Source organism: Falco punctatus, assembly GCF_963210335.1.
Source record: "Falco punctatus genome assembly, chromosome: 18".
NCBI lineage: Eukaryota > Metazoa > Chordata > Aves > Falconiformes > Falconidae > Falco > Falco punctatus.
The window spans coordinates 2,593,116-2,602,665 of record NC_137598.1 but is presented as its reverse complement, the minus strand read 5'-3'; positions in this window follow the sequence as shown (position 1 = coordinate 2,602,665).

Below are 9,550 nucleotides of genomic sequence, written 5' to 3'. Positions count from 1 at the left end.
CCTGCTCCCTTTCACCTTCTCCCTCCTGGCCACATCCAGGAGAAAACCTCAGCCCCGGCGCGTTCGGCACATCCCTTCGTCCCCATGGCCAGGACCCGGTGAGCTCCCAAGGGCAGGAGGATGCTCCCGCAGCCAAGGCGAGCCCAGCATTCGGGGGAGCATCCCAGCTGCCTGCAGCTCAGCCTTGGATTTATACCAGGTGGCCCTTTGCTGCTCGCCGAGGATCCAGCCCCTTGGCAGGCTCTGAAATGATCCCAAGCCCCCCCTCCCCCCCCCTCCCCCCCCCCCGCTTTGTTATTAAATCAAATCCATCTGGCCTCGATGTTTGTTATTTGAGATCCCTCTCCGAGCTGGAGCTGGGATTAGCTGCTGGGCATGGGGGGGATTCTCCCTCCCTCTCTCCCACCCGCTCCCAGCCCCTCCTGCCTCTTCTCTCTTTTGTGTTTCTCCACTTCTCCAGGAGCAGGGGGAGGCACGGGCTCTTCAGGCAGCTTTTGTGCCGCACCGAGCTGCACGGGTGTCCCCGCGGGACCATTATGCCACCGTGCTCCCGGCAGGTCCCATTGAGACATAATTGCCTGCATCTGACTTACCCGCATGCGGAGCCCCCCAAAACCCCGGGGGTGCCACAGGCTGGCAACGGGGGGGTTCCACCATGCTTTGTCCCAGCCACCTGCCATTCCCATTTCTGGGCAGCCAGCACCAAAGCGCCGCCGGGAGCTGCTTTCCCCAGGGGACACGTGGGGCTGAGCAGGGTTATCCCCCAGCCCAGCCCCGGGGAACCCACCGCCCCAGGAGAGCGGAGGCAGGTGCTGGGGTAACTTGGAGCGACGCAGGACACGCTGTCGCTGAACAAGTGCTTTTGAGTGTTGCAGCATGTGCTTTCGAGCGTTGCTGCTCGCCTGGGCCGTCGCTGCTGGTTTCCCTGCAGGCTGCAGCGTTCAGGTTGCTGCTCAGGAGCATCGCGCCGGTGCCGCTGGCTGCAACCTCCACGAAGAGGAACCAATATCCACCGCTCCGACAACAGAGACGATGCAGGGGACTGGGACCCAGCTGGGGTGAGTGGGCACATGTGCTGCCAGGGCCACCCCTGGGGCCACCAGACGCCCATCCGACCTCTACCCGGCTGGGATGAGGCGACAGCGTGTCTCGCTCCAGCCCCACAGGGACCCCTCGAGGTTGGGCAGATGGGAGCTGTGGTCCCCACAGGCTCCCCAGCACCGGGCCCTGTGCTCAACTGGTACCAGCAAAGGTACCAATTAGCGCACCAGCTCATTTCGGAGCTATCGCTGGGCACGGGCTTTCGCTGAGCCATGCTGGGGGGCTCGGGGGATGCCCCAGACCCACTGCTCCAACTGAGGCCACTTGCATCTCCGCTGCAAGCTCCTTGGCAGAGAACACAGCTCACAGCCCCACACGCAGTTATCTCCACCGCCGCTGCTCTGCATGGTCCCCACCAAATGCCGCTGCTCACCCGCTCGCACCCCCAGCCCCTCGGCCCCCCCAGACACCATGGGATGAGGCGCATCCTTCCCGGGGTGGTCTGGCTTCACACCAGATGAACGATCGCAGCAAAGCGCTGAGCGAAGGCCAGTTGGGTACGGCGTGAGCAGGGGCTGGGAAAGCCCGAGACTAACTTTAAACATGGACTCGGTGTTCTAAGCTCATCTGCGAAGTCAGGAGGAAGCAGCAAGCCTGCGTTTCCTTTCCAACCTCCGCAAACGTGATGCCTTGAATACATCTGATGAACGCTGGAGGAGCGGGTACCATTCCCCACGTTCCCCTTCCACCACAAGCTTACCTGTACCAGAGCCCGTCCAGCAGCTGGGATCAGGGAGGTGACATCGGAGCAGCCGCTGCAGGATGGCCCCTTGTCCCGGGAACCATCGCAGCACATGCAGAGGCTCGGAGCCTGCTCCACATGCCCGCAGCAGCTTCCCATCCCACTTCAGGACCAGCCCAGGGATTCGGCATCCCGCAGCCGGGTAATGCCAGATCTGCTGGATTTCAGCCTGGCTTCCAAGTCCTGGTCCTTCTGCAGCTGGCTGGAAAATACAAAAGGAGACAAAGCACCTTCTCAGGAAGCCCTGGGGTCTGGGGCACTCAGCAATGCAAGAGGTAACAGCAGGTGCCTTCATCCCTGGGATATAAGGGGACAAACATGATTGCACCAACTCTCCTCTCTTAGAGGTTCCTCAACACTCAGGCACCAAGTCTGCATCCAGCAGGAACTTCTTTATGGCACAAGGGACCTCCTGGTGATAGAGATGGTGCTGTCACCTCCTCCTGCTGGTACCAGACCACACCAGGGGTCTAAGCGCAGCTACAGGGTGTCCCAGGTCCTCCCCTCGGCCACCCTGCCCTGCGGTGGGCTGTCAGCCCCTTTTGGAAAAGCCCAGGAACGCGCCCACTTGACGTGCCTGAAAAGCAGCGCACATCTCCCCGTTGCTATGGAAACACTGCTTTTAAAGGAAATTAATAATAATAATTAACACAATCTATTAAATAATAGTAATAAAGGCATTAGTAATGACTCGTAATTGGTAAAGCACTCTTAATAATAGACGCTCCCTCCGTGACCGGCGCAGGAGCTGGGGCTGGGGGCAGCATCTCCCACCCAGAGGCGAGTCCCAGGTTAGGGCGAGTGCCCTCTGCCTTCGGCACCTTAAAGGCAGGAGCTTAGCGGGATTCAGTGAGGGATCAGACATTTATCTGGATAATGAGGATGTCTAGACTGATAAGAAGAAGGGTTAAATTGGCTCAGGGCCCGATTCTGCTTCCTGGCGCTGTTGGGGTGGCTGGGCACATGCCGGCCCCCTCGGAAGCAACTTGTGGGCAAAACCAAGATGGTTTGGGGCTGAGTGGCCGCAGCCAGGCTGGACACAGCCCTTGCTCTTCCCATTTTTAAACCTAGCACGCACAGAGGTATCATCAGGATCCTTAACCCCTGGCAGGCAGGAGTGAGAGGAACTCTAAGAAACCTTTAACCTGCCCAAATTAGCTTTTCTGAGCTCTTATTTTCCTGTCTTGGTACTATGCCCCCACTGCCTCCGCGCCCTGTGTGGAGCAAACCCACAGCCTGGGGCACAGCTGCCAGTGACACCATCCTGCAGCCCGTCCCAGCCCGAGGAAGGCAAATCCTGTGGCAGGGAGAGGGTTTTAGCTGGAACCGATGGATTGGAGCTGCGCAGGACTGGGCTGGACGAAGCAAACCCCAGTTCCACAGTGACTGGGCTCTTGCTGACTCCAGTGACCCTTGAAGAGCGATGCCCGGGGAGGTGAAGGAAGCGATGAAAACGAGCATCACCCTCAGCCTCCTGATGCTGCATCCGCTCCCAGCCCCGACACAAAGCTGGAATCTCCAGGACTCACCGGTCCCTGTGGCTTGGCAGTTCCCCCAGCCCGGCCAGCTGGGTTATCCCGCTTTGCCCGGCGCACGCCAGCCCTTAGCGTCCTGCTCCCGAAGCTGCAGCAGGCAGAGCAGCGGGCGCAGTGCAGCGGTGCGTGCCTGAGCAGCGAGGAATCGCTTGCAGGTGCAGCCGAGCTGCTGCTGGAGCTGGACATGGAGCAGGGATCCCACATGGATCCTCTGCTGGGTGGAGGGGATGCCGCAGCCTGGCCTTGAAGGGATGGGAAGCATCACTTGGCACAAAACTCCAGAGATCTGATACCTCCAGGGCCTCCGTCCCTCTGCCAGACTCAGTGGAGGCTCTTCAAGCTGTGAGGTGCATCCCAAAGGATCTGGAATTGCAGAGAGCAAAGAAATGCAAAGACCTGACAGCGTCAACCTGCTCGTTTTGTGCCCAGAGTCTCTTTGCTGACTGCAGGCGGCTGACAAAGTCTGCTTCGCACAGCGGCAGCGAGGACTGGCTCGCTCAGAATTGCTCAGCGCTCCCGCCGGAGGCTGATCCAGGAGGCGAACGCCCTGGGAAAACCTGGCCCTGATTTAGGTACCGGCATGAGAGTTGAGCTGTTTGGGAAAGCAGGTCCCCACTGTCAGCGCTGAGCCTCTGGGGAGGCATCATCCATCCCCAGGCTCGCGCCAGCGACTTCGAGTCATCAAAAAAAAAAAAAAACCAACAAAAAACCACTTGCAAAATGTGCTTTTGGGTTTTTTTCCCCCAACCCACCCAGCACCCGCGCTGCTGTGCCCCGCAGGATGTCACAGCAGCACCCGGAGCAACCAGGCGCATCGCAGTGATCGCAACACACCTGCGTGGCTTAGCCTCCATCCCACCCCGCCACGCCGCGCTGCAACTTCCACCCCGAGACTAAAATTAGTAGCGAGAGGAAGAGCTCCAGAGGACGACGGGATGATTAAAGCATCCCTGGGAAGGAGGCATCACGTGCAATGTAATGACTTGCCTCATCCCTGGCACAACAACCGTTGTGGAATACGATGGGGAAAGGGAAGGAAGGGAGAAAGGGCTCCTTTCTTATACAAAGTCTTCAAAATATTATTGTCTGGTCAATAATAGATATTGTCTGGTCAACCATACGTATTTTCTGGTCAATAATAGATATTGCCTGGTCTCCCAGGCCTGATCCTGTGGACCTGGACTCGCCAAACCCAATGGACTCGGAGGAGCTTTGGATCAAAGCTCTGCGGTAATGGACTTATCTCATAGAAGAGCTTAATGAACAAATGGTTGCAAAGCACTTGAGGATCGCGGGCATGGACAGCGAGATGCCTCTTTGCTATCGGTCCCATCCACACATGCACTATATATACAATAATATATATTCTTCAATAGCTCCTACGCACGTTGGAGTGATAGTGCTCACCTAGAGGAGCAAAACCAGGAGTGTGCCACGGACACACCAGGTGAGTTTGGTCAAATTGCTTCTACAGACACAAAAATCTCAAGGATCACACACGCTAGCACCACCTGGGATTTAGAAACAGCTTTGGTTCCAAGCAAACACCTAGATTAAAGGAGGGGGGTAGGAAATATATATCTCTTTTACATCTATTTAAGTTTGCGTGTTGAGAGCGCTTTGTGAATAATCAGTGACAGTTTTCCAGCACTGTTTTTTGGAAGGGATGAGGCACTGATCCTTCACTCCATGCCAGGATATCCAAATCCACACTTTGTTGGCCTTGGTTGGCCAAAAAGACGACTGCAGCCCGCATCCATACTCCTGAAGGCAATGAGATTTCATTGGACCCTACCCCTGGCTAGAAAGCTTCCCTGTTTTCATTTAAAATCACCCATAATTGGAAAAAGTAGGGAACCCACAGGTTCAGCCAGCCTCCGAGCTGGAAGATGTGTCCATGCTGGGAGACTTTGCTTGGAGCTCAGGGAAAAACACCTGCCCCCCTGGTTGTACCCTAAACCAAGTTGGTTCAGTGCCCCAGGACCCAGATCCTCATCTCCCAACTGGAAACACGGCACATCCCACCCTCTCCCAGCTGGAGCTGTAAAGACAGTCCTCGCTTGTTGGGGTGACAGGAGCCAGGTGAGCCCCTCGGATGGGGCTGCCACGTTTCCATACAAGAATTCCTGGAGAGAAATCCGTGCATGGCTTGACAATCAACGTGCAGTGAATCCAACACATCCTGGACGTGGTGGGTTCGCTGGGCACACGTGGACCATCTGGCCAGCACGTGGGCTGGGGGCTCGACACATCCAGGGAGCATCTGACTTCACTGCGGGGGGACGGGGCAGCCGACGGGAGCCCGTGCGGGATATCGGCACCGCTGGGATCACGGATGATGCGATGCCCAGGGAGCTGGTCCGACGTGTGGTAGCGCAGCCGCACCGGGATCTCTAGGCTGATGCTGGTTCAGAAACACCAGGGAAGCGGCCAAAATCCTAACATCTCCCCCCCCCCCCCGACAAAATTTAGACAAAACCACGTGGTAATCCTGCCATTCTGTAAATTGAAATCAGGAATTATCTGCTTGCAGAAGATGGGATTCCAATGGGAGGGAAACGCATTCCTGGGAAAACAAACAACCTGTATAAGCAGCAGGAGTAAGGGGAGAGCATCACCCTGAGACCCCCTTCCAATCCCAGACCTGAAATCATCCGGATTTCAAACAGAAGGAATTACTTCAACAACTTTAGGGCAGATTTTCAAAAAAACCCCAAACCCTCAAGACCAAGAGTCCCAAACCTCCGCACTTACAACCACGACCAATCCCACCAAGCGCTCAGCACCAGCCGCCCCACCGCCAGATTGTCCCTGTAGCTTAGCACCCCATCTGCAGCCAATATGCTGAGCTCTTAACAAAATTGAGGGGGTTTTAAATCTGGTCTCCCAGGCCTGATCCCATGGACCTGGACTCGCCAAACCCAATGGACTTGGAGGAGCTTTGGATCAAAGCTCTGCGGTAATGGACTTATCTCATAGAAGAGCTTAATGAACAAATGGTTGCAAAGCACTTGAGGATCGCGGGCGTGGACAGCGAGATGCCTCTTTGCTATCGGTCCCATCTACGGAGCAAAGAGGTTTAACATCGAGGCGCAGTGAAGAAATTGTAAGGATGTCGCAGACGGGGGGCAGCCAGGGACCCCCGGGTGGGTCAGCTGCCACGGGTGGGCACATCCATTTCTGCGTCTTGTGCTGTAGGAAAGGGCCAGGGGCTGCCGGGTGAGGTGGTGAGCTCAAGGCTTTGGGGAGCCGCAGGGTGGGAGGGATCCCTTCCATCCCTTGGGATGCTCCTGGCCTGGAAAGGAGCTGCCCAGGGATGGCGATGCCTCGGGATCTGGTGGCGATGTTACCCCAGCTCTGGCCTCACACCCTGTGAAAACAAAATACCTAAAAAAATAAGCGTCCCGCTCACCAGCAGCGCTTTTGCCTCGCCGCTGCCTGCATCGCCCTTGGCTTTTCCCAAACCAGGGATACTCACCCCGCGTTAACGCTTTCTGAGCAGCCGCCTCGGGTCCTTCCAGAGGGAAGAAGGACGCCGCACAGGGATGCACCAAACTTCACTTTGCATTGATGACACAAACGAACCCGGAAAGTTCCTTTCCTGCCTTCGTTCCCGACGGTGACCGTACGTTACTGTTCCGCCTGAGGACAATCTGCTGGCACCACCTCAGTCAATGGCAGCTTTATTCTTGCCTTCGACGGGGTTTTCTGTTCCAAGCTGTGGTGCCCGGGTTCCCCTCCCCGACAGCTCTGGCATCGCCAGCCGTTGCCGTTTGCAATTTCTCCCTTTTCTTTGATCATTCCGCAACCTCCTGCCCAGGAAGGGGGTGAGCAGCACGTGACGCCGCTATATGATCCCAACTTGGCAGAGTCTTCCGTCGGCCCTGGTTTTAATTAATACTTTTTTTTTTTTTCCTTTCCCTGACAGTAATTCAGGGATGTGGATTTTAAAACATTTGGAAATACCAACTTTTTAACTAGAAACACTGTGCTTCTGCCAAAAGCCCGGTAGGTATATCTGCAGAGTGGATGTAGCTGCGCAGAGTCTACACCCGTAGCAAATTACTCAGCTCGTAACTCAGCACAACTACCTGGAACCAAGAAATAACCTTTTACTCCCACGTCCAGGGAGCTACAACCAGTCGAGGCTCTGCCGGTCCCAGGCTAGGAGCCCCGGTGATCTAGTCCAGCTCATTGAGTCGATCCAAGCTGAATGATGATGGAAATCCAGCTTCCCCAGAGGGCAGCGGTGGCAGATGGTGGGGCAGATCATTCCCGAGCCATCGCCATCACCGTGAAGAGGATCAAAATCTTGGTCGGAGCCCAGCGACACCCCCAAAATACCATCTGCACTGAGGAACGGCGCTATCAGGAACCCATCGGGATTAGTCACCGCCTGCTTTGCCAATTCTTGCCATTTTTCCGGGAGCACTCATGTTTGCCTGAAATTCCCAGCTCCCCGAGTCGCGTGAATAGGCGCGAGGCGGAATTTTCATTTGGTAAAGTAAGTTGCTCGACCTCGTGGCGGTGCAGAACAGCGAGGTGACGTAACCCCAGAAAATTCCCAAAGCCCTGGGAGAAGGCACATGAAAAGAAGCCCCCTATTTGTTATTTTTGTGGAGTCACGCAAACATTTGAGTTTTATCATTTCTGTTTGAAAGCTCGGAGCTGGAGCACTGCAGTTTTCCCTTTTTTTTTTTTTTTTTTCTCCCCCCCCTCCTTTCACTTTATGATTTGGGGAGACACTTTCTTCTCCTGAAAGCTCCAGGACAGAACGTAAAATAGAGGTTGGAAGCAAAACGGTGTCCCCGGAATGACACGATACCGACAGACCAGGCACCTTTATTGGCTGCGTGAACCAGATCCAACTTTGACGGATGAAAATGTCGCTTTATAATTTACAGGACAAGATACGACAGCTCCTAACAAGACCACAACACACTGTATGCACACGTGTTGATGCACACATGTTTACGGGCACGGATGCACGCATGAACATGCACCCGTGTTACAAACACACCTGCATACGGACACACGTGTGCACAAAACCACTGCATATAAACACAGATTTGCAGTTTCTGTACGTCTTTCAAGGGAGCACCACTCGCACGCTTGCTTTACGTGTTGGCATTTTGCACACACCCCCCCGTAACACACATGCTTACACGTACACACACGCTTTTTACATGGTTTGAAGGGGCGTGAGGGAGCCAGGGGCAGCAGGTGTGTGCAAGAGCAGCAGGCAGTGCATGTGTGGACATCCACGTGGATTAAATGCATGTGGGTTTGGCCGTGTAACCTCCGTGTGGCACGCGGGACCGTGAGTATCCCCATTAAATACTCCGTGCAACGCGCGTGTACGTGCACACGGAGCTACTAGCCATCCTATCGCAACACGAACAGATGCCACCTCCTTGATGAAGGAGAGCATCCCAAACCGCCAGGCTTTCACAAGTCCCATCACCATGCAAAGGTTAAAAATAATAATAATAATAATAATTACAAAAAAAAAGATTAATTCAAGGCACTGTTCTATAACCAAGCCCGAAGTGAGCCACGTGAAACGCAGCAGCGTGAGGGGGTTTCTTGTGTTTTTAGCGCGATTTTTTTTTTCTTTTGAACACTCGCCACACAAACAGTAAAATCTCCAACCTCACAGCACCTCGGCTCCGGGTCCTGCAGCAGAAGCAACCTGCCACCACCAGCTCGGCTGGCCGGCGTCCCAGCATCTCCCCGACTTTCTGCTACGGCTCAGCTCGGGAAACCGGGATGCCAAGCCAAAAATGCAAGCAAAATTCCCATTCCCAAAGTGCCTGGGCAAGGGAAAAGCTCTAGCAACACCTTACCGTCTGAGTCAGTGGATGAGACATTTCCTTGTGCTGGGTGCCCCATCTGCTTAGTTCATCTGCAAGCTGAGATCTTCTGCTGGTAGACCCAGAAAAGGGGAGGGGGAGAAACCTTGCTGCGAGGATCTGAGAGCCAGAAAGAGGAAATCAGACAAAATAAAGGAGGGGGGGGGGGTTTAGAAAAAATTCCTGCCTCGGTGACAAGGCACCAGTGCCACCATCCTCCCCCTCCCCGCCAGCTCCGTCCCCAGCCAGCGCCGCAGCCGTCGCTGCTGCCAGAGCTGCGGCGCAACGTGGCTCGCTGGGAGCCTGGCATCGCTCCGCAT